The 20934-nt window shown below is 44.4% G+C and overlaps 1 long non-coding RNA gene across 1 annotated transcript; it reads left to right on the top strand.

Annotated features, from left to right (window-relative positions):
• The first annotated feature begins 7 nt into the window (after positions 1–7).
• On the top strand, positions 8–10772 carry LOC133242737 (uncharacterized). The gene is made up of 2 exons (XR_009734888.1): positions 8–8014; positions 8196–10772. It is a non-coding gene; the product is annotated as an uncharacterized LOC133242737 (long non-coding RNA).
• The last annotated feature ends 10162 nt before the right edge of the window (positions 10773–20934 follow it).

The following is a 20934-nucleotide window of genomic DNA, read 5'->3' as shown; positions in this document are numbered from 1 at the left end:
AAATGCAGAAAGATTCTCAAACTTACTCTCAAAGAAAGATCCACAGGGAACAGGGTATGAAGGGAAAAGGATGATTCAAGTCCTGACGTGTGCCCATGGGAGAGGACTCAGAATATAAGGGAGATGACACGGTTGGAGATATGCCCTGGGTGTGAGTGGTTCGAGCCATATATTGGACACACAAGTCCTGGGGTCTGCATAGGGAAGAGAAACACCCTTAGATGGTTGCAGGGCTATGTGGACTAACAGGAGGTCTGTGGAAAGCCCGGAATCCCCCCTCCAGGAGCATGTGCTCAGGGGTTTGCTCCCAAGCCACAATGAAGAGGAGAGATTGAGACCGCATTTGTGGATGCCTGTTTTCCCAACAACTGCCCACACTTACACACACCCTGCTTACTCCGTGTGGCTGATCTGCACTGGAGCAGGGGCTGCCATGACCAGGAAGACAGCTGGGATGTGGGAAACAGAGGTGCATCTGGCCCAGGTCAGCATGCGTGTGGAAGAGCTGGGGTCATGCTCTTGGAGGGCACTTACATAGGCAGTGTATCAGGAGAAGTCCTGATCTCTGATGGAGGCCAGACTGCCACAGTAGATGACCCAGTATGTGCCCAGAGGCTATGAGGACCTCACCTGCCCCAATAGCACCCCTCTTCAACAGGGCAGGGATAGCAGAAGCTGGGAGAAGTGATCAGCTGTGAGGGACCAAGAGGTCTCAGACCAGAAGGTATGTTTAAGCAGGGCAGGAGACGCTACTGATGGTGATGGTACACATGGCACGTGGGAGGTAGCCTGGATCTCTCTAAGCAGCCAGCCATCAGATTTGTTCCTTTTGTTATTTTTCTAACCAGAACATGCTCCTCTTGTCCCTCTGTGGCTAGGGTTGCAGTGCTGGGAGAGGGGAGCTTACATACTTCAGGGAACACAGCCAGATCTGGCCTGATATTCAGGGCTTCTGCTCCAGAAACTTGGGATCCCTCCCTGCCACAAATAGGACAGTGAAAGCCACTGAGGAAAAGGAAGTCTCTGCCTCACATCTGGCTTCAGACCTGGTACCAGTGAACGTCCCAGAAATAGGTGCTGGCACACTGTAAGGAAAGATGTGACTTGTGGTCCATCAAATCCATCCCCAACCCCACCCACAGCCCCTGCTAACTATGGTACAGACTGTACAGTGATGCTCTACAACAATATCACCCCTTCAAGACCATAATAGATAATTGATGCACTGAAATTCAGAGAGGCAGAGACAAATGGGAAGGCAGAAGGACTGGTCTCCACTGAAAGACTGAAAGGAAGTCAGTTCAGTTTGTCAGTCGTGTCTGATTCTTTACGACATCATGAACCGCAGCACACCAGGGCTCCCTGTCCATCACGAACTCGCAGAGTCCACCCAAACCCATGTCCATGGAGGTGGTGATACCATCTAACCATCTCTTCCTCTATCTTCCCCTTCTCCTCCTCCCTCAATAGTTCCCAGCATCAGGGTCTTTACCAATGAGTCAGCTCTTCGCATCAGGTGGCCAAAATATTTGAGTTTAAGTTTCAACATCAGTCTTTCCAATGAACACTCACGACTGATATCCTTTAGGATGGACTGGTTGGATCTCCTTGCAGTCCAAGGGATTCTCAAGAGTCTTCTCCAACACCACAGTTCAAAAGCATCAATTGTTTGGTGCTCAGCTTTTTTATAGTCCAACTCTCAATCCATACCTGAATACTAGAAAAACCATAGCCTTGACTAGACAGTCCTTTTTTGCCAAAGTAATGTCTCTGCTTTTTATTTTTAATATAAAGTTATTTATTTTAATGGGAGGTTAATTACTTTACATATGGTATTGGTTTTGCCATACATCAACCTGAACCTGCCACAGGTGCACATGTGTTCCCCATCCTGTACCCCCTCCCACCTCCCTCCCCATATAATCACTTTGGGTCATCCCAGTGCACCAGCCCCAAGCATCCTGTATCATGCATCGAACCTGGACTGGTGATTCGTTTCATATATGATATTATACATGTTTCAATGCCATTCTCCCAAATCACCCCACCCTCTCCCACAGAGTCTCTGCTTTTTAATATGATGTCTAGGTTAGTCATAACTCTACTTCCAAGGAGTAAGCTTACTTTAATTTCATGGCTGCAGTCACCATCTGCAGTGATTTTGGAGCCCAGAAAAATAAACTCAGCCACTGTTTTCACTGTTTCCCCATCTACTTCCCATGAAGTGATGGGACCAGGTACCATGATCTTCGCTTTCTGAATGTTGAGCTTTAAGAAAACTTTTTCACTCTCTTCTTTCATTTTCATCGGGAGGCTCTTTAGTTCTTCTTCACTTTCTGCCTTAACGGTGGTGTCATTTGCATATCTGAGCTTATTGATATTTCTCCCAGCAATCTTGATTCCAGCTTGTGGTTCCTCCAGCCGAGCATTTCTCATGATGCACTCTGCATATAAATTACATAAGCAGAGTGACAATATACAGCCTTGATGTACTCTTTTTCCTTCTTGGAAGCAGTCTGTTTTTCCATGTCCAGTTCTAACTGTTGCTTCCTGACCTGCATAGAGGTTTTTCAAGAGGCAGGTCAGGTGGTCTGCTATTCCCATCTCTTTCAGAATGTTCCACAGTTTACTCTGATCCACACAGTCAAAGGCTTTGGCATAGTCAATAAAGTAGAAATAAATATATTTATGGAACTCTCTTGGTTTTCCCATGATCCAGCAGATGTTGGCAATTTGATCTCTGATTCCTCTGTCTTTTTTATAACCAGCTTAAAAATCTGGAATTTCACGATTCATATATTGCTGAAGCCTGCTTTGGAGTATTTCAAGAATTACTTTACTGGCATGTGACATGAGTGAAATTGTGCGGTAGTTTGAGCATTCTTTGGTGTTGTCTTTCTTGGGGATTGGAGTGAAAACTGATCTTTTCCAGTCCTGTGGCCACTGCTTAGTTTTCCAAATTAGGTGGCATATTGAGTGCAGCACTTTCACTGCATTATCTTTCAGGATTTGAAATAGCTCAACTGAAATTCCATCACCGCCTTGTTGGTAGTGATGCTTTCTAAGGCCCACTTGACTTCACATTCCAGGATGTCTGGCCCTAGGTGTGTGCTCACACCATCATGATTATCTGGGTCATGAAGATTTTTTTTTGCACAGCTCTTCTGGGTATTCTTACCACCTCGTCTTAATATCCTCTGCTTCTGTTAGGTCCATACCATTTCTGTCCTTTATGGAGCCCATCTTTGCATGAAATGATCACTTGGTATCTCGAATTTTTTGAAGAGATGTCTAGACTTTCCCATTCCCTTGTTTTCCTCTATTTCTTTGCACTGATCACTGAGAAAGGATTTTTAATCTCCTCTTGCTATTCTTTGGAACTCTGCATTCAGATGCTTATATCTTTTCTTTTCTCCTGTGCTTTTCACTTCTCTTCTTTTCACAACTACTTGTAAGGCCTCCCCAGATAGCCCTTTTGCTTTCTGGCATTTCTTTTCCACGGGGATGATCTTGATCCCTGTCTGCTGTACAATGTCATGAACCTCCGTCCATAGTTCTTCAGGCATTGTTATCTGTCAGGTCTAGTCCCTTAAATCATCTGCTGATGTCCATGTGTGGAGTCTTTTCTTCTGTTGTTGGAAGAGGTGTTTGCTGTGACCAGTGTGTTCTTTTTGCAAAACTCTGTTAGCCTTTGCCCTGCTTCATTCCATACTCCATAGCCAATTTTTCTGTTACTCCAGCTGTTTCTTGAATTCCTACTTTTGCATTCCAGGCCACTATAATGAAAAGGACATCTTTTTGGGTGTTAGTTCTAAAAGGTCTTGTCGGTCTTCATAGAACCGTTCAACTTCAACTTCCTCATCGTTACTTCTTGGGGCATAGACTTGGGTTACTCTGATATTGAATGGTTTGCCTTGGAAATAAACAGAGGTCATTCTATAGTTTTTGAGATTGCATCCAGCTACTGCAATTTGGACTCTTTTGTTGACCATGATGGCTACTCCATTTCTTCTGAGGGATTCCTGCCCGCCATAGTAGATAGAATGGTCATCTGAGTTAAATTCACCCATTCCAGTCCATTTTAGTTCACGGATTCCTAGAATGTTGACGTTCACTTTTGCCATCTCCTGTTTGACCACTTCCAATTTGCCTTGATTCATGGACTTACCAATCCAGGTTCCTATGGTATAACGCTTTTATAGCATTGGACATTTCTTCTGTCACCAGTCACATCCACAACTGGGTATTGTTTTTGCTTTGGCTCAATCCCTTCATTCTTTCTGGAGTTATTTCTCCGCCGATCTCCAGTAGCATATTGGGCACCTACTGACCTGGGGAGTTCCTCGTTCAGTATCCTATCATTTTGCCTTTTCATACTGTTCATGAGGATCTCAAGGCAAGAATACCGAAATGAATTGCCCTCCCCTTCTCCAGTGGACCACATTCTTTCAGACCTCTCCACCATGACCCGCCCAACTTGGGAGGCCCCACAGGGCCTGGCTTAGTTTCATGGAGTTAGACAAGGCTGTGGTTCTAGTGTGATTAGATTGACTAGATTTCTGTGATTCTGGTTTCAGTGTGTCTGCCCTCTGATGCCGTCTTGCAACACCTACCGTCTTATGTGGGTTTCTCTTACCTTGGACGTGGGGTGTATCTTCACGGCTATTCCAGCAAAGCGCAGCCACTGCTCCTTACCTTGGACGAGGTACATCTCCTCACTGCCACCACTGCTGACTTGAACATGTGTAGCTTCTTTAGTCCCTCTTGTGCCCATGCAGCCACCACTCCATGGACGTGTGGTATCAGTCCTGATTAATCATTAAAGACTGATGCTGAAGCTGCAACTCCAGTACTTTGTCCACCTGATGCAAAGAACTGTCTCATTGGAAAAGATCCTGATACTAGGAAGGAATGAAGGCCAAGGAGAAGGGGATGAGAGAGGATGAGATGGTTGGATGGCATCAGGGATTCCATGGACTTGAGTTTCAGCAAGCTCTGAGAGTTGGTGATGGATAAGGAATCCTGGTGTGCTGCAGTCCATGGGGTTGCACACAGTCGGACACAACTGAACAAATGAAATGAACTGATTGCAATAGGGAGAATGCTTTGAACACAAGTTCTTTACTTGTCTCAAAATGGAACAGAAAGAGATATTTCGTTAACATGGAAAATAAGGAGGGTGTGCAGAAACTATGTGTGTGAGTGTAAGTTTGTGTATGTGTGTGTGTGGGTATGTGTGTGTGTGAGATGGGGAACGAGGTGGGGATGGTTGAACAGACAGAATGATGGAGCAGTTTGACAGGAAGTGTTTTTGTAGGGAGCTGATTCTTAGAAAGAGCTTTTAAATGAGTCAGAAATGTCTGACTCTTAGTGCTTGCTCAAGCGTGTGAGAAAGCTGAAGATCATAGGAGAGAAGCATGGCTAAAGTTTAGCCAAGCCTAGTCAGTGGGTTGGTTATGGATGACTGTGAACACACTGTGAACAGCAGCCAGTCGCTGCTGTTGTTTAAGAGAGGCTAAGTCAGCCCTTCGACAGTATGGTTGTTATCAAAATTGCAAATCCATGTGCCTAATGCAGAATGAGGCCCATCAAAACTAAATCTTAGAGTTTGGAACAGGGAAAGGTTTATTACAGATTCATAGAAGGATGTGGGTGGCTCTTGCCCTAAGAACCCAAAGTTACTGAACGTTTTCAGTTTAGTACATTTAAAAGCAAATATCAGAGAGTGTTGAGGTAAGTTGTTACAGACTTCTTGGTGTCACATCCTTTGTGCTTAAAGTTAGGTCATGGTCAGGTCATAATGTTCCTATATATCTCTACCAGATGAATGTTATTTTCTGTCATTCTTGCCCTGTCAAGAGAGGGCAAAGTCTCAAGGCACAACTTTCAGCTTGAAATGTCCCATCCTGGATAAGCAGAAACAGATCTCATTCGGCAGCTCCTTGAGGGCAAGTTTCCCACATTGTGGCCAGCTCTCATACTTGAGGGAGCCAGGCACCCAACCCAATAGGTCCTATATCCTCAGGCTGTCCAAGTGAGGAGAACAGTTCTCAGAGACTGAGGCCCAGGAAGATGGTCACTGCTAGTAGTTTGCAGAGACACAGATTGGGGAGAGGTTCACCGCTCCTCTAGGCCTGGGCCAAGGCTACTGGAGGGCCTCAGTGAGGGCTCTGGAGCACTAGAGGATGTCATCCCCAGTGTATTCCCTGGGACCTCCAGCTCCCCCACTGGTCCAAGGCTGGGTGATTTCCAGGCCCTACAAAATAAAGCCTGAATCTGCCTCTTCTCTCACTTTTCAGCTGATGGCCACCACACTACTCTTCCTTAATCACTTCCCCAATACTCCCTTCTTGACAGTAACTGAGGGGCAGGGCCCATTGTGGTGCTGACCAATAGCTGAGCAGGATAATGAATGGTCACTCATTGACAGTTTGCTGCTTGTCAATTGGGCCATCAGAGACACCAAGCAATGCTGAGCTACACCTGTTGCCTAGGACCAGGGTGGGTTGAAATGAAGCACATCAATAGCTAAGTGCATAGGGCTGTGCTCACTCTGCTCTTTTACATTGTGAATAGAATAAGAATCACTGTGAGGTTAAGGTTTGTCAAAGTAGTTCTCAAAGTGGGCTGGCTTTGACATTCTTGTTGGCTTTGAAATATTAGCTATAATATATGCAGCACATGCAATCATGTGGCAGCTGTTGGAGGGCCATATAGATAAGCACTGCTGACTGTCATGCCTGGAAATACAATGAAAAGAATGATGTACAAAAGTTAAACAAGCATGTGAAATCAAAATCTGCGGTGGGAAAGGAGTCAGTCAAAAAGTTTAATGCACAGTGGACCCATCATATCCTTATGGAACAGAGCAGCATGACCACAGCCACTAGCAGGTAGCCATTTCTTTGCTGTATTACTCCACATCTGGTACTAAGCAACAGGTCTTGACCAGCAATTGGACAGTGCATCGCTCCGCCCTGCCAATAAGAAACCAACTATCAGTGAGATACCTACTGGTACTTCTCCTGCTCAGCTATTGGTCAGCTCCACATTGGGCCCTACCTGATGATAACTGTCAATGAGGGACCACTGGGGAAGTGATTCAGTCAAGAAACAGTGGTGCATTGGTCATCTGAATCTTGCCTTTGGGCACCTTACTTTTTTTTTTTTTTAATTGGCAATGTATTTCTGGTAGATGGGTCAAGTTGAGTTTTCCTACTCAATATTAGAGTTGAAGTGTCCCCAACAATATTAGTGGAGGAGACATTTATGACTTTCTTGGCTCTGATGTGTAATTTTATGGAGACTGTGTATAGACCTTGGGGCCACAGACTGAGGATTCACCAAGTCTTGGGGTCTCTAAAGCTCACTGGAGTAGCAAAATCATCCAACCTGTTCTTAATTACTTTTTCCATGTTAAGTACTCGCTCTTAAGTTCCTTAAGCCCCTCAAGAACCCCCAATAGGAAGAGGGTGGTGGAAAGATGAAATGACTAGGAGGAACAGATTTGGAGTGAGAAGTGTTTGGTAGAGGTTCATACAGGGATGGAGGAGGCAGGAGTGTTGAAGGGGGGCATATAAGTCAAAGAATAAAGGGCACTGAAGGAAAGTCTGAGGGTCATGAGAAGAAACACCATGCCCCTGAATCACCACTCCCTAGAATCAGACACAGAGGTGTCAGGGGTGAGAAAGATGTATCATGGCCCCCCTCAGCACCCACTAACCCATGTTGATGGGCACAGTGGTACATTGTGATGTCTAAGACCCCAAAGCCACCTTTGGCTGGGGCAGTACCTAGCTGACCAGTCAGACTGAAGGGTCTGGCTCCTCATTGTCCTGAGAAGGTATATATAGGGAGGACAGAGGCAGAGATTCTGAGTTAGGCCATGTCATGCTATCATCATAAGGTAACCAGGAAGCCCTGGCAGACACGAAGAGTTCCAATGTGATGTGCTTCAAGGGTGAAAGGATCAAAGAAGACCCTTTGTAAACAGAGATACAAAGGCAGTGTGAAGGTAAGATGATTCCATCTATGCTCCCCATATTCTCTATTGAATTTGCTGCCCAAGATCTCTACACCTCCCTTGCCTGCCACAAAAGCCCTCATCAGCCCACATCCCTTTTCATGAAATCTCCCTTCCAACTCAGAAGTTATTCCCTTTCCTCAAAACTAATACTCTTCTCTTGTCTTTCAAGGCACGGAATATGACCATGAGGTTCAAGAAAACCAAACTGTTTTTTCTGTTCCTGTGCATGTAAGAAACTGAATCAATGCTGAAAAGGGTACCAAAATATGAGGCAGAGTCAAAGAAGGAGGCAGAATCAAAAGAGAAGGTACCCGCAGCCACCCCAGAAAGAGACCATGGAGAAGTACAAGCTGTGCAGCCAGTAACTGAATAGAAAAGGTCAGACAGTTTAGAATTGTGTCTCCAGAGGTCTGCTCTTAGTAATGGCCAACCAGGAAAAGACTGACTCTCACACTAACATGGTAAACTGATGGCTCCTATTAAAATACACATCAAATGGTGAAAAGATGATATTTGTGTGTGTGTGAATTTTCTGATGGGAAGGGAGGGAAGGAAGCAAAGAGGTGGGCACCTGAGTGGGGAGGGATGTGGGGTCCCAAGAGCTGAGGGAACAGACCCTCAGATCCCCAGGTAGCCAGAGAGTAGAGGTCTCGACTGGGTCAGGAGTCTGCACTGAAGGTGAATAACCTTGTCTAACAATTGATCTCAGCGGCAAGGAGTAGTGGTGCAGTGTTACTGCCATTGTTTGGGGTGTGGAGTGACATTAGGGTCTAGATTGCCAGAACCCAGATGGGAAGTGGGGCTTCACATGGGGATGGTGAATGTCATACTTCCCCTGAGTGAGGAAGGCAGAAATCACCTCCTGGCCATTTACCTCATAATTGGCTTTGTTGTATCACTCACCTATGCTGTCAGCTAAAGGTGCTCAAGAGGCACAAAAAGCGGATACAACTAAAACCCATTATTAGCACTCCCAAAGATTAAAATAATGTTTGGAGGGATCAGACCGAATATTAATTAGGCCACTGTTATTCTAAGAAATTTGTGGGAGCAGTGTGTTCCCAGGGCAGGTCAGTGGACTTGGCCCAATCCTGGTGCAGATGACTAACACGATCACGACACACAGATAATGTTTTTGGGTGGGGTGCACCATGCAGTTTGTGGGATCTTAGTTCCCTGACCAGGGATTCAACCGGTTCCCCTTCTAGTGAATTCATGGAGTCCTAAGCACTGGACAGACAGAAAAGTCAGGACAGAGACTTTTGATAAAAGTATTACTTTAAGACTGTGTAAAAGCTGGTCTTATATTTATCATCATCCCCTAGTATTTCTAAATAACTACAGTCGTAAAACATTCTTCCCCAATAAACTCTTTTGTTATTCCAAGTTCTACAAGTTTTCGTGGTTTAAAAAGAAGAGTATTGAATATTTAATTTGGTGTTAACTTTAGTTTTGAAGTGTTTGTATAGTTTCAAGGAGCAATCAATCAAACATGGAGATATATAAGGCAGAGTCTCTACCAGAGGAATCCCGTGTGTTTTCAGAAAGCATTTTAGAAGTAATTAAAACAGAGTTTCACCATCTACATCAAAAGAGTTGAGTTCAGATTTTAAGTCAATGCTACGGTATCTTTTATCTGGACTGCAGCTCCCTAGTTAAATCTTTCGGGCGCTTTAACTCCTGAGAGACACAGTTGATGATTCAAAATCAGTCCCTGAATGTGATTTAAAATCATTAAGAGTGAAGGAGGACCCTGGGTTTGTTGTCCTTTCAAAGGAAGTGGGAGAACTATCAACTCTGCCTGTGAAAATTAGTCAGGTAAGCATCTACCAGGATGATATGGACAGAGAGCCCTGATAGGTGGGTGCAGTGATTCCAGATCTGTATATATTATCACCATTTAACACTATCACACTTTAATGCCCTGTTGTAGGACTGACTGAAATACTTGCTGTAGGGGAAGGTAACAAATTACTAGGCCTGAAGAGCTGAAAGTGAAAGTTGCTCAGTCGTGTCCGACAGTTGGTGACCCCATGGACTCTACAGTCCATGGAATTCTCCAGGCCAGAATACTGGAGTGGGTGGCCTTCCTTTACTCCAGGGTATCTTCCCAAACCAGGGATCAGGCCCAGGCATCCCACATTGAAGATGGATTCTTCACCAGCTGCGCCACCAGGGAAGCCAAAGAATGCTAGAGTGGGTAGCTTATCCTTTCTCCAGCAGACCTTCCCTACCCAGGAATTGAACTGATGTCTACAGCTTTGAAGGCAGAATCTTTCCCAACTGAGCTATCAGGAAATTCCTGAGGTGGACCAAAGGTGGAGGTTAGAGGGCCTTGTTTCCCTAAAGTAGCCCTGGTATATATTTTATATACATGGATATACTGCCAGCTTGCAGAAAGAATTGAGGAAAATGGTAAAAATAACCCTGTGTACAAGACAGCAAAAGAGACACTGATGTATAGATCAGTCTTATGGACTCTGTGGGAAAGGGAGAGGGTGGGGAGTTTCGGGAGAATGGCATTGAAACATGTATAATATCATGTATGAAACGAGTCGCCAGTCCAGGTTCGATGCACGATACTGGATGCTTGGGGCTGGTGCACTGGGACGACCCAGAGGGAGGGTATGGGGAGGGAGGAGGGAGGAGGGTTCAGGATGGGGAAAACAGGTATACCTGTGGCGGATTCATTTCGATATTTGGCAAAACTAATACAATATTGTAAAGTTTAAAAATAAAATAAATTTTTAAAAAATAATAAATAACAACAACAAAAAAAAGGATCCAAAGACTCTTAGCCTTAAAAGAGAAAAACATAAATACTACGTCATGAGTTGAGAAAGGCTATATTCATTTAGATCAACAACAATAAATCAATATCAGATACTGTAACTCTCCTGGAAAAGGACAGTATATTGTGATTCAAACATGACAAGTCCTATTGCAAATGCTGTGCTGTATTGGGGTGGGGTGTTTGCTCATTAGCACTCACAAAGAGTAGTAGAAAATCTATATACTCCACTTATACAGGTGCGCTATGAATACACTCCAACTGACCCCTCTATTTGTGTCCATAACAACCTCTATTGACTGATACAGTGATTTCCCTAAGACCTTCTACTTTACTCTATGTCTGTGTCCATCCTTTCTTCTGTGACTCAAAAACTAGCAACCATCTGAGGCCAGCTAAATGGTCACCTACCAAGCAAATGTACTTAATCATTCTCTTGTGTATTAATATGTTCACATTCTCTAATCACTTACAGTTCATTACATGCAGTGTGAAGGATAAATTTTTGAGTATGTATCTTATCAGAAATGCATGCCAGAGAAGTAAACGGATTAGAAATCAACAGTGTGGTCATATAAAATATTATCAGAAGTTGGATTACCTAAGACTTTCGGGAGAGAATTAATCTCTTCTGCCATGTACGTCCAAGAATCTGTTTGAAAATATAGTAAAACCCATAAACTAGAGAGTGGATCAGAAGTCAAAGGAACTTAAATGAGAAGCTTATTTTATCAGTAGTCAAGAGGAACTCTATGTCTTTGTATTAAGACCACCCATTTTCATGACACCAAATGCAAAAGCCAAAGCAGTGCCCATGGATTCATGATGAGTGCACAATACTGCTGTCCCAGAGGCTTCTCTTGATTGGCAGATGTCAACAGAAAGTCTATGTGCCTAGGGTCAGAATGCATCTGCCCAGGATCACATCCACATATCAGCGGGAATCAAGTGGGAGTCCCCAAACTTTACATGCTCCTGGCCAAGTCCCTCACTCCAGTGCCTTTCCTACAGGCTTGTCACTCATTACTGCCTTGAGATGATCATGATTAAGTTTCACCTCACCATCTCTTCAATTAACTGCCGTGGGCAACTAGAAATCTGAATGCAAAAGATTGAAATAGGACCCTTACCTTATACCACATAAAAAACTCAACTCAGAGTTGATTAAAGATTTAAATGCAAGATCTGAAACTATAAATCAACTAGAAGAAAACATCCTGGAGAAGTTGTAAACATTGGTCTTAGAAGTGATTTTATGTATGTGACACCGAAAGCATAGGCAACCAAAGCAAAAATAGAAAAGTAGGACAACTTCAATCGATTAAACTGCCTCCCCTAAAGAACATAAAAAACACATCTACATAGAAGGCAAGCTGATAGTTACCAAATGACAATTTGGGGCTGGGGAGGAAATGGGAGTTGGGGATTAACATATATATAGATACCACTATATATAAAATAGATAACCAACAAGGACCTACTACAAACCACAGGGAACTCTGCTTGAAATTCTGTAACAACAGAAATGGAAAAAGAATTTATAAAGGAACAGATATATGTATCTGTGACTGTGCAAGCTCAGTTGATTCAGATGTGCCCTACTCTTTGTGACCCTATGGACTGTAGCCTGCTAGGCTCCTCTGTACATGAGATTCTCCAGGCAAGAATACTGTAGAGGCTCGTCATGTCACTCTGAGCATATCTTCCCAAACCAGGGATTGAACCCGAATCTCCTTCATTGTAGGGTGATTCTTTAACAACTGAGCCAAGTAGGAAGCCCAAATACATGTATATGTAAAGGTTAATCACTTTGCTGGACACCTGAAACACAACATGGTAAATCAAATATACTCAAATGAAAAAAAAATAAAAAGAATCCATCAACATGTAGAACAATTAGCTCAAAAATCTAATTGGAAAATGCCGATATTTTCCCAAAATTATTCTCTAAGAAAGATCCACAGGGAACAGGATATGAAGGGAAAAGGATGATTCAAGTCCTGACGTGTGCCCATGGGAGAGGACTCAGAATATAAAGGAGGTTACACGGTTGGAGATATGCACTGGGTGTGAGCGCTTCGAGCCATATATTGGACACACAAGTCTTGGGGTCTGACACAGGGAAGCGAAACACCGTTAGATGGTTACAGGGCTATGTGGACTAACAGGAAGTCTGTAGGAAGCCCGGACTCCCCCCTCCAGGAGCATGTGCTCAGGGGCTTGCTCCCAAGCCACAATGAAGAGGACAGATGGAGATCGCATTTGTGGATGCCTGTTTTCTCAACAACTGCTGACACTTACACACGCCCTGCTTACTCCGTGTGGCTGAACTGCACTGGAGCAGGGGCTGCCATGACAAGGCTGACAGCTGGGATGTGGGAAACAGGGGTGCATCTGGCCCAGGGCAGCATGCAGGTGGAAGAGCCGGGGTCATGCTCATGGAGGGCATTTTTATAGGCAGCGTATCAGGAGAAGTCCTGATCTCTGATGGAGGCCAGACTGCCACAGCAGATGACCCAGTATGTGCCCAGAGACTATGAAGGCCTCACCTGCCCAATAGCACCCCTCTTCAACAGGGCAGGGATAGCAGAATCTGGGGGAAGTGATTAGCTGTGAGGGACCAAGAGGTCTCAGACCAGAAGGTATGTTTAAGCACGGCAGGAGAAGCTACTGATGATGGCACAGATGGCACGTGGGAGGTAGCCTGGATCTCTGTAAGCACCCATCCTGGAGATTTGCTCCTTTTGTTATTTTTCTAACCAGAACATGCTCCTCTTTTCCCTCTGTGGCAAGGGTTGCAGTGCCGGGAGAGGGGAGCATACATACTTGAGGGAACACAGCCAGATCTGGCCTGACATTCAGGGCTTCTGTTCCAGAAAATTGAGATCCCACACTGCCCCCAATAGGACAGTAAAAGCCACTGAGGAAAAGGAAGTCTCTGCCTCACATCTGGCTTCAGACCTTGCCGGGAGCCGGCATATTGCATATTGAGTGCATATTGCATATTGAGTGCAGCACTTTCCACAGCATCATCTTTCAGGATCTGGAATAGCTCAACTGGAATTCTATCACTGCTGGGAGCCAGTGTGAGGAACTCCGCCCATGACAAAGGTCATGAGGAAGGAGGCTCGGCATATGCAATCGCGTGATCGAGCCTCAGGAGTCTCCCTGGAAATTCTTGAACATCTATCCCCAAAACCAGTGTCTGCCTACTTTCTGCTTTGTGCTTTCACTTACACCTCTGACTTTACGGGGCCTGCCACCCCACTACGTCTTCCTGAAAAAAGAGTTAGCTTACAGCTCCAGTAAATAATTCCTGGGTATGACAGTGTTTCAACCTACAAACTCCTTTGGAAATCCTCTAGCCTGCCCTAATAGGTTTTTCCAGCCACATGTGATTGTTCAGAGCCTCCCAACTGTGAGAGGCGGGAGATGTTCTAAACTGTCTAAACACAGATTCCTTTCAGTAGTTAAAAGATTGATTAAAAATTGTATTGGTGAAGGGTTTTTCACTTATTGGGCCAATGTTTGCTGCTAAATCTCCATACTCCTCACCTACTGTGTCCTTGGCAGTGTATTGATTGATATAATGGGTGTATAGAAATGTAAGTAGTAGCCTCAATGTTTGTAACCTTGGACGTTTGAGTTAATTCTTTTCTTGATTGAGCCCACCTCACCTTTGTCCTATAGGAATGCAGCTTTGTCCAGTCCTTTTCTGGAGGCTGGTGCCTGATTTTGGAATAATCACCTTTAGAGAAAAATAAGTTTCTTAAAATGTTAACAGGCCTCCTGGCCAGAAGATGATGTAAATCACCTTAACTTTTGCATATGATAAGTTTGAAAGCCTGGCTTCGATTAGAACCAGGAACTGCTGTCCTTGCATGACTCCACCCCTTCCCCCATTATCCTCTATGCATAACTTAAGGTATAAAAACTACTTTGGAAAATAAAGTGCAGGCCTTGTTCACCAAAACTTGGTCTCCCCATGTCGCTCTCTCTCTCACTCTGGCTGAGTCTCCATCTGGAGCGTGGAACCCACCATGCTTACTAATTACGCCTGGGCTTCTAAGATCCGACCGGGGAGGCCTCAATGTCTCCTCTCCTTCAGGAGAATGGAAGGATGCCTGAGGCCTACATAAGTGGTGCAAACTTCTTGTCTTGAAGTTTTATTGGTCTCCCGTGTAAACCAAGCTACTCAGCCGTTTTTCTTCACTGAATTTCCTCACTGAGCTATCCTCATTCTATTACTCTTTATATCCTTAATTAATATTTAATTAAGCAATTGTTTCCTGATCCTCGACTACCCCGTCTCTCCTTTGAATACCCTGGATAGGTGGGGCTGGACCATGGCAAGACCTGGTACCACTGAACTTCCAAGCCATAGGTGCTGGCACAACCTAAGGAAAGTTGTGATTTGTGGTCCATCAAATCCAGCCCCACGCCCACCCCCCGTTGACTATGGTACACACTGTACAAGGATGCTCCCCCACAAGATCACCCCTTCAAGACCATAATAGATAATTGATGCACTTAAATTCAGAGAGGCAGAGACAAATGGGGAGACAGAAGGACTGGTCTCCACTGAAAGACTCAGAGGAAGTCAGTTCAGTTTGTCAGTCGTGTCTGATTCTTTGCAACACCATCAACCACAGGACACCAGGCCTCCCTATCCATCACCAACTCGTGGAGTCCCCCCAAACCCATGTCCATTGAGTTGGTGATGCCATCTAACCATCTCTCCCTCTGTCGTCCCCTTCTCCTCCTGCCCTCAATATTTCCCATAATCAGGGTCTTTACCAATGAGTCAGCTCTTCGCTTCAGGTGGCCAAAATATTGGAGTTTCAGTTTCAACATCAGTCTTCCCAATGAACACTCAGGACTGATATCCCTTAGGATGGACTGGTTGGATCTCCTTGCAGCCCAAGGGACATTCAAGACTCTTCTCCAACACCACAGTTCAAAAGCATCAATTCTTTGGCACTCAGCTTTTTTATAGTCCAACTCTCAATCCATACCTGACCATTGGAAAATCCATAGCCTTGACTAGACAGACCTTGTTGCCAGAGTAATGTCTTTGCTTTTTATTTTTTATTTTTAATATAAATTTATTTATTTTAATGGGAGGATAATTAATTTACATATGGTATTGGTTTTGCCATACATCAACATGAACCTGCCACAGTTGTACATGTGATCCCCATCCTGTACGCCCCTCCCACTTCCCTCCCCGTACCATTCCTCTGGGTCATCCCAGTGCAACGGCCCCAAGCATCCTGTATCATGCATCGAACCTGGACTGGCTATTCATTTCATATATGATATTATACATGTTCAATGCCATTCTCCCAAATCACCCACCCTCTCCCACAGAGTCTCTGCTTTTTAGTATGCTGTCTAGGTTAGTCATAACTCCACTTCCAAGGAGTAAGCTTCCTTTAATTTCATGGCTGCAGTCACCATCTGCAGTGATTTTGGAGCCCAGAAAAATAAACTCAGCCACTGTTTCCCCATCTACTTCCCATGAAGTGATGGGACCAGATGCCATGATCTTCGCTTTCTGAATGTTGAGCTTTAAGCCAACTTATTCACTCTCTTCTTTCACTTTCATCAAGAGGCTCTTTAGTTCTTCTTCACTCTCTGCCATAACTGTGATGTCACCTGCATATCTGAGCTTATTGATATTTCTCCTGGCAAACTTAATTCCAGCTTGTGCTTCCTCCAGCCCAGCACTTCTCATGATGCACTCTGCATATAAATTAAATAAGCAGAGTGACAATATACAGCCTTGATGTACTCTTTTTCCTACTTGGAACCAGTCTGTTGTTCCATGTCCAATTCTTACTGATGCTTCCTGACTTGCTTAGAGCTTTCTCAAGAGGCAGGTCAGGTGGTCTGGTATTCCCATCTCTTTCAGAATTTTCCACAGTTTACTGTCATCCTCACAGTCAAAGGCTTTCCCATAGTCAATAAAGCAGAAATAGATATTTTATGGAACTTTCTTGCTTTGTCCATGATCCAGCGGATGTTGGCCATTTGACATCTGATTCCTCTGCCTTTTCTATAACCAGCTTGAACATCCGGAAGTTCCTGATTCACATATTGCTGAAGCCTGCTTTGGAGAACTTTAAGAATTACTTCACTGGCATGTGAGATGAATGGAATTGTGCAGTAGTTTGAGCATTCTTTGGCATTACCTTTCTTGGGGATTGGAGTGAAATCTGACTTTTTCCAGTCCTGTGGCCACTGCTGAGTTTTTCAAATTAGCTGGCACATTGAGTGCAGCACTGTCACTGCATCATCTTTCAGGACTTGAAATAGCTCAACTGGAATTACATCACCTCCACTAGCTTTGTTCTTCGTGATGCCTTCTAAGGCCCACTTGACTTCACATTCCAGGATGTCTGGCCCTAGGTGTTTGATGACACCATCATGATTATCTGGGTCATGAAGATTTTTTTGTACAGTTATTCTGGGTATTATTACCACCTCTTCTGAATATCTTCTGCTTTTGTTAGGTCCATACCATTTCTGTCCTTTATCGAGCTCATTATTGCATGTAACTTTCCCTTGGTATCTCGAGTTTTCTTTAAGAGATGTCTAGTCTTTCCCATTCCATTGTTTTCCTCTATTTCTTTGCATTGATCACTGAGGAAGGCTTTCTTATCTCTTCTTGCTATTCTTTGGAACTCTGCATTCAGATGCTTACATCTTTCTTTTTCTCCTGTGCTTTTCACTTCTCTTCTTTTCACAACAATTTGTAAGGCCTCCCCAGCCAGCCCTTTTGCTTTTTGGCATTTCTCTTCCATGGTGATGGTCTTGATCCCTGTCTCTTGTACAATGTTTCGAGCCTCCATCCATAGTTCATCAGGCACTCTATCTGTCAGGTCTAGCCCCTTATATCTATTTCTCACTTCCACTGTATAATCATAAGGGATTGGATTTATGTCATACCTGAATAGTCTAGAGGTTTTCCCTATATTCTTCAATTAAAATCTGAATTTGGTAATAAGGAGCTCATGATCTGAGCCACAGTCAGCTCCCAGTCTTGTTTTGCTGACTGTATATAGAGCTTCTCCATCTTGGGCTGCAAACGATATAATCAATCTGATTTCAGTGTTGACCATCTGATGATGTCCATGTGTAGAGTCTTTTCTTGTGTTGTTGGAAGAGGGTGTTTGCTATGACCAGTATGTTCTCTTTGCAAAACTCTATTAGCCTTTGCCCTGCTTCATTCCATACTCCAGAGCAAAATTTTCCTGTTACTCCAGGTGTTTCTTGACTTCCTACTTTTGCATTCCAGTGCACTATAACGTAAAGGATATCTTTTGGGGGTGTTAGTTCTAAAAGGTCTTGTGGGTCTTCATAGAACCGTTCTACTTCAACTTGTTCATCATTACTTGTTGGGGCATAGATTTGGATTACTGTGATATTGAATGTTTTCCCTTAGAAACGAACAGAGATCATTCTATAGTTTTTGAGATTGCATCCAGCTACTGCATTTTGGACTCTCTTGTTGACCATGATGGCCACTCCATTTCTTCTGAGGGATACCTGCCCGCCATAGTAGATAGAATGGTCATCTGAGTTAAATTCACCCATTCCAGTCCATTTTAGTTCACTGATTCCTAGAATGTGACGTTCACTCTTGCCATCTCCTGTTTGACCACTTCCAATTTGCCTTGGTTCATGGACTTAACATTCCAGGTTCCTATGCTATATTGCTCTTTAGAGCATTGGACCTTTCTTCTGCCACCAGTGATATCCGCAACTGGGTATTGTTTTTGCTTTGACTCAATCCCTTCATTCTTTCTGGAGTTATTTCTCCACCGATCTCCAGTAGCATATTGGGCACCTAATGACCTGGGGAGTTCCTCTTGCAGTATCTTATCATTTTGCCTTTTCATACTGTTCATGTGGATCTCAAGGCAAGAATACTGAAGTGCTTTGCCCTTCGCTTCTCCAGTGGACCTCATTCTGTCAGACCTCTCCACCATGATCCGCCCAACTTGGGAGGCCCCACAGGGCCTGTCTTAGTTTCATTGAGTTAGACAAGGCAGTGGTTCTAGCGTGATTAGATTGACTAGACTTCTGTGATTCTGGTTTCAGTTTGTCTGCCCTCTGATGCCGTCTTGCAACACCTACCATCTTACGTGGGTTTCTCTTACCTTGAACATGTGGTATCTCTTCACGGCTGCTCCAGCAAAGCACAGCCACTGCTCGTTACCTTGGACGAGGTATATCTCCTCACTGCCACCACTCCTGACTTTGAATGTGGAGTAGCTCTATAGTCCCTCCTGTGCCCATTCAGCCACCACTCCATGGACGTGTGGTAGCAGTTCTGATTATTCACTAGCAGGAGGAGGCTGACTACAACTCCCAGTCTTTGTCCACCTGATGCAAAGAACTGTCTCATTGGAAAAGACTCTGATACTAGGAAGGAATGAAGGCCAAGGAGAAGGGGATGAGAGAGCATGAGATGGTTGGATGGCATCGGGGATTCAATGGACTTGAGTTTCAGCAAGCTCTGGGAGTTGGTGATGGACAGGGAATCCTGGTGTGCTACAGTCCATGGGGTTGCACACTGTTGGACACAACTAAACAAATGAAATGAACTATTTGCAGTAGGGAGAATGCTTTGAACACAAGTGCTTAACGTGTCTCAAAGTGGAACAGAAAAAAATATTTCGTTAACATGGAAGGTGAGGAGGGTGCACAGCAACTATGTGTGTGTGTGTAAGTGTCTGTATGTGTGTGTGTGTGTGTGTGTGAGAGAGAGAGAGAGAGAGAGGTTGGGAAAGAGGTGGGGATGGATGAACAGACAGCATAATGGACCAGTTTGACAGGAAGTATTTCTACATGTAGTGAGCTGATTCTTAGAAGGAGCTGTCAAAGGAGTCAGATATGTCTCACTCTTAGCGCTTGCTCAAGCGTGGGGGAAAGCTGAAGCTCAGAGGAGAGAAGCATGGCTAAAGTTTAGCCAAGCCTAGTCAGTGGGTTTGTTATGGATGACTGTGAGCACTTGGCCAGTCTCTGCTGTTGTTTAAGAGAGGCCAAGTCAGCCCTTCGACAGTATGGTTGTTATCAAAATTGCAAATCCATGTGCCTAATGCAGAATGAGGCCCATCAAAACTAAATCTTAGAGTTTGGAACAGGGAAAGGTTTATTACAGATTCATAGAAGGATGTGGGTGGCTCTTGCCCTAAGAACCCAAAGTTACTGAATGTTTTCAGTTAAGTACATTTAAAAGCAATGTCAGAGAGAGTTGAGGTAAGTTGTTACAGACTTCTTGGTGTCACATCCTTTGTGCTTAAAGTTAGGTCATGGTCAGGTAATAATGTTCCTATATGTCTCTACCAGATGAATGTTATTTTCTGTCATTCTTGCCCTGTCAAGAGAGGGCAAGTCTCAAGGCACAACTTTCACCTTGAAATGTCCCATCCTGGATAAGCAGAAACAGATCTCATTTGGCAGCTTTTTCAGGGCAAGGTTCTCACTTTCTGCCCAGATCTCTTCCTTGATTGAGCCAGGCACCCAACCCAATAGGCCCTGTCTCCTCAGGCTGTCCAATTGAGGAGACCAGTCCTCAGAGACTAAGGCCCAGGAAGATGACCACTGCTAGTAGGTTGCAGAGACAGGGATGGGGAGAGGTTCACCATTCCTCAAGGCCTGGGCCAAGGCTACTGGAGGGCCTTAGTGAGGGCTCTGGAGCACTACAGGATGTCGTCCCCAGTCTATTCACTGGGAACTCCAGCTCACCCACTGGCCCAAGGCTGGGTGATCTCCAGGCCCTCCAAATGAATGCCTGAATCTGGCTCTTCTCTCTCTTTCCAGCTGGTGACCACCACACCACCCATCCTTAATCACTTCTCCAATACTCCCTTCTTGACAGTAACTGGGGGGCAGAGCCCACTGTGGTGCTGATAAATAGCTGAGCAGGACAACAAATGGTCACTCATTGACAGTTGGCTGCTTGTGAATGGGGCCATCTGAGGCACCAAGCAAGGCTGAGCTATACCTGTTACCTTGGAACAGGGTGAGTTGAAATGAAGCACATCAATGTCTAACTGTATAGGGCTGTGCTCTCTCTGCTCTGTTATATTGTGAATTAATAAGAATC

Source organism: Bos javanicus, chromosome X (genome assembly GCF_032452875.1).
Source record: "Bos javanicus breed banteng chromosome X, ARS-OSU_banteng_1.0, whole genome shotgun sequence".
Taxonomy (NCBI): Eukaryota; Metazoa; Chordata; class Mammalia; order Artiodactyla; family Bovidae; genus Bos; species Bos javanicus.
Note: the sequence above shows the minus strand (reverse complement) of the source record. Positions and strands in the feature narration are given on the sequence as shown.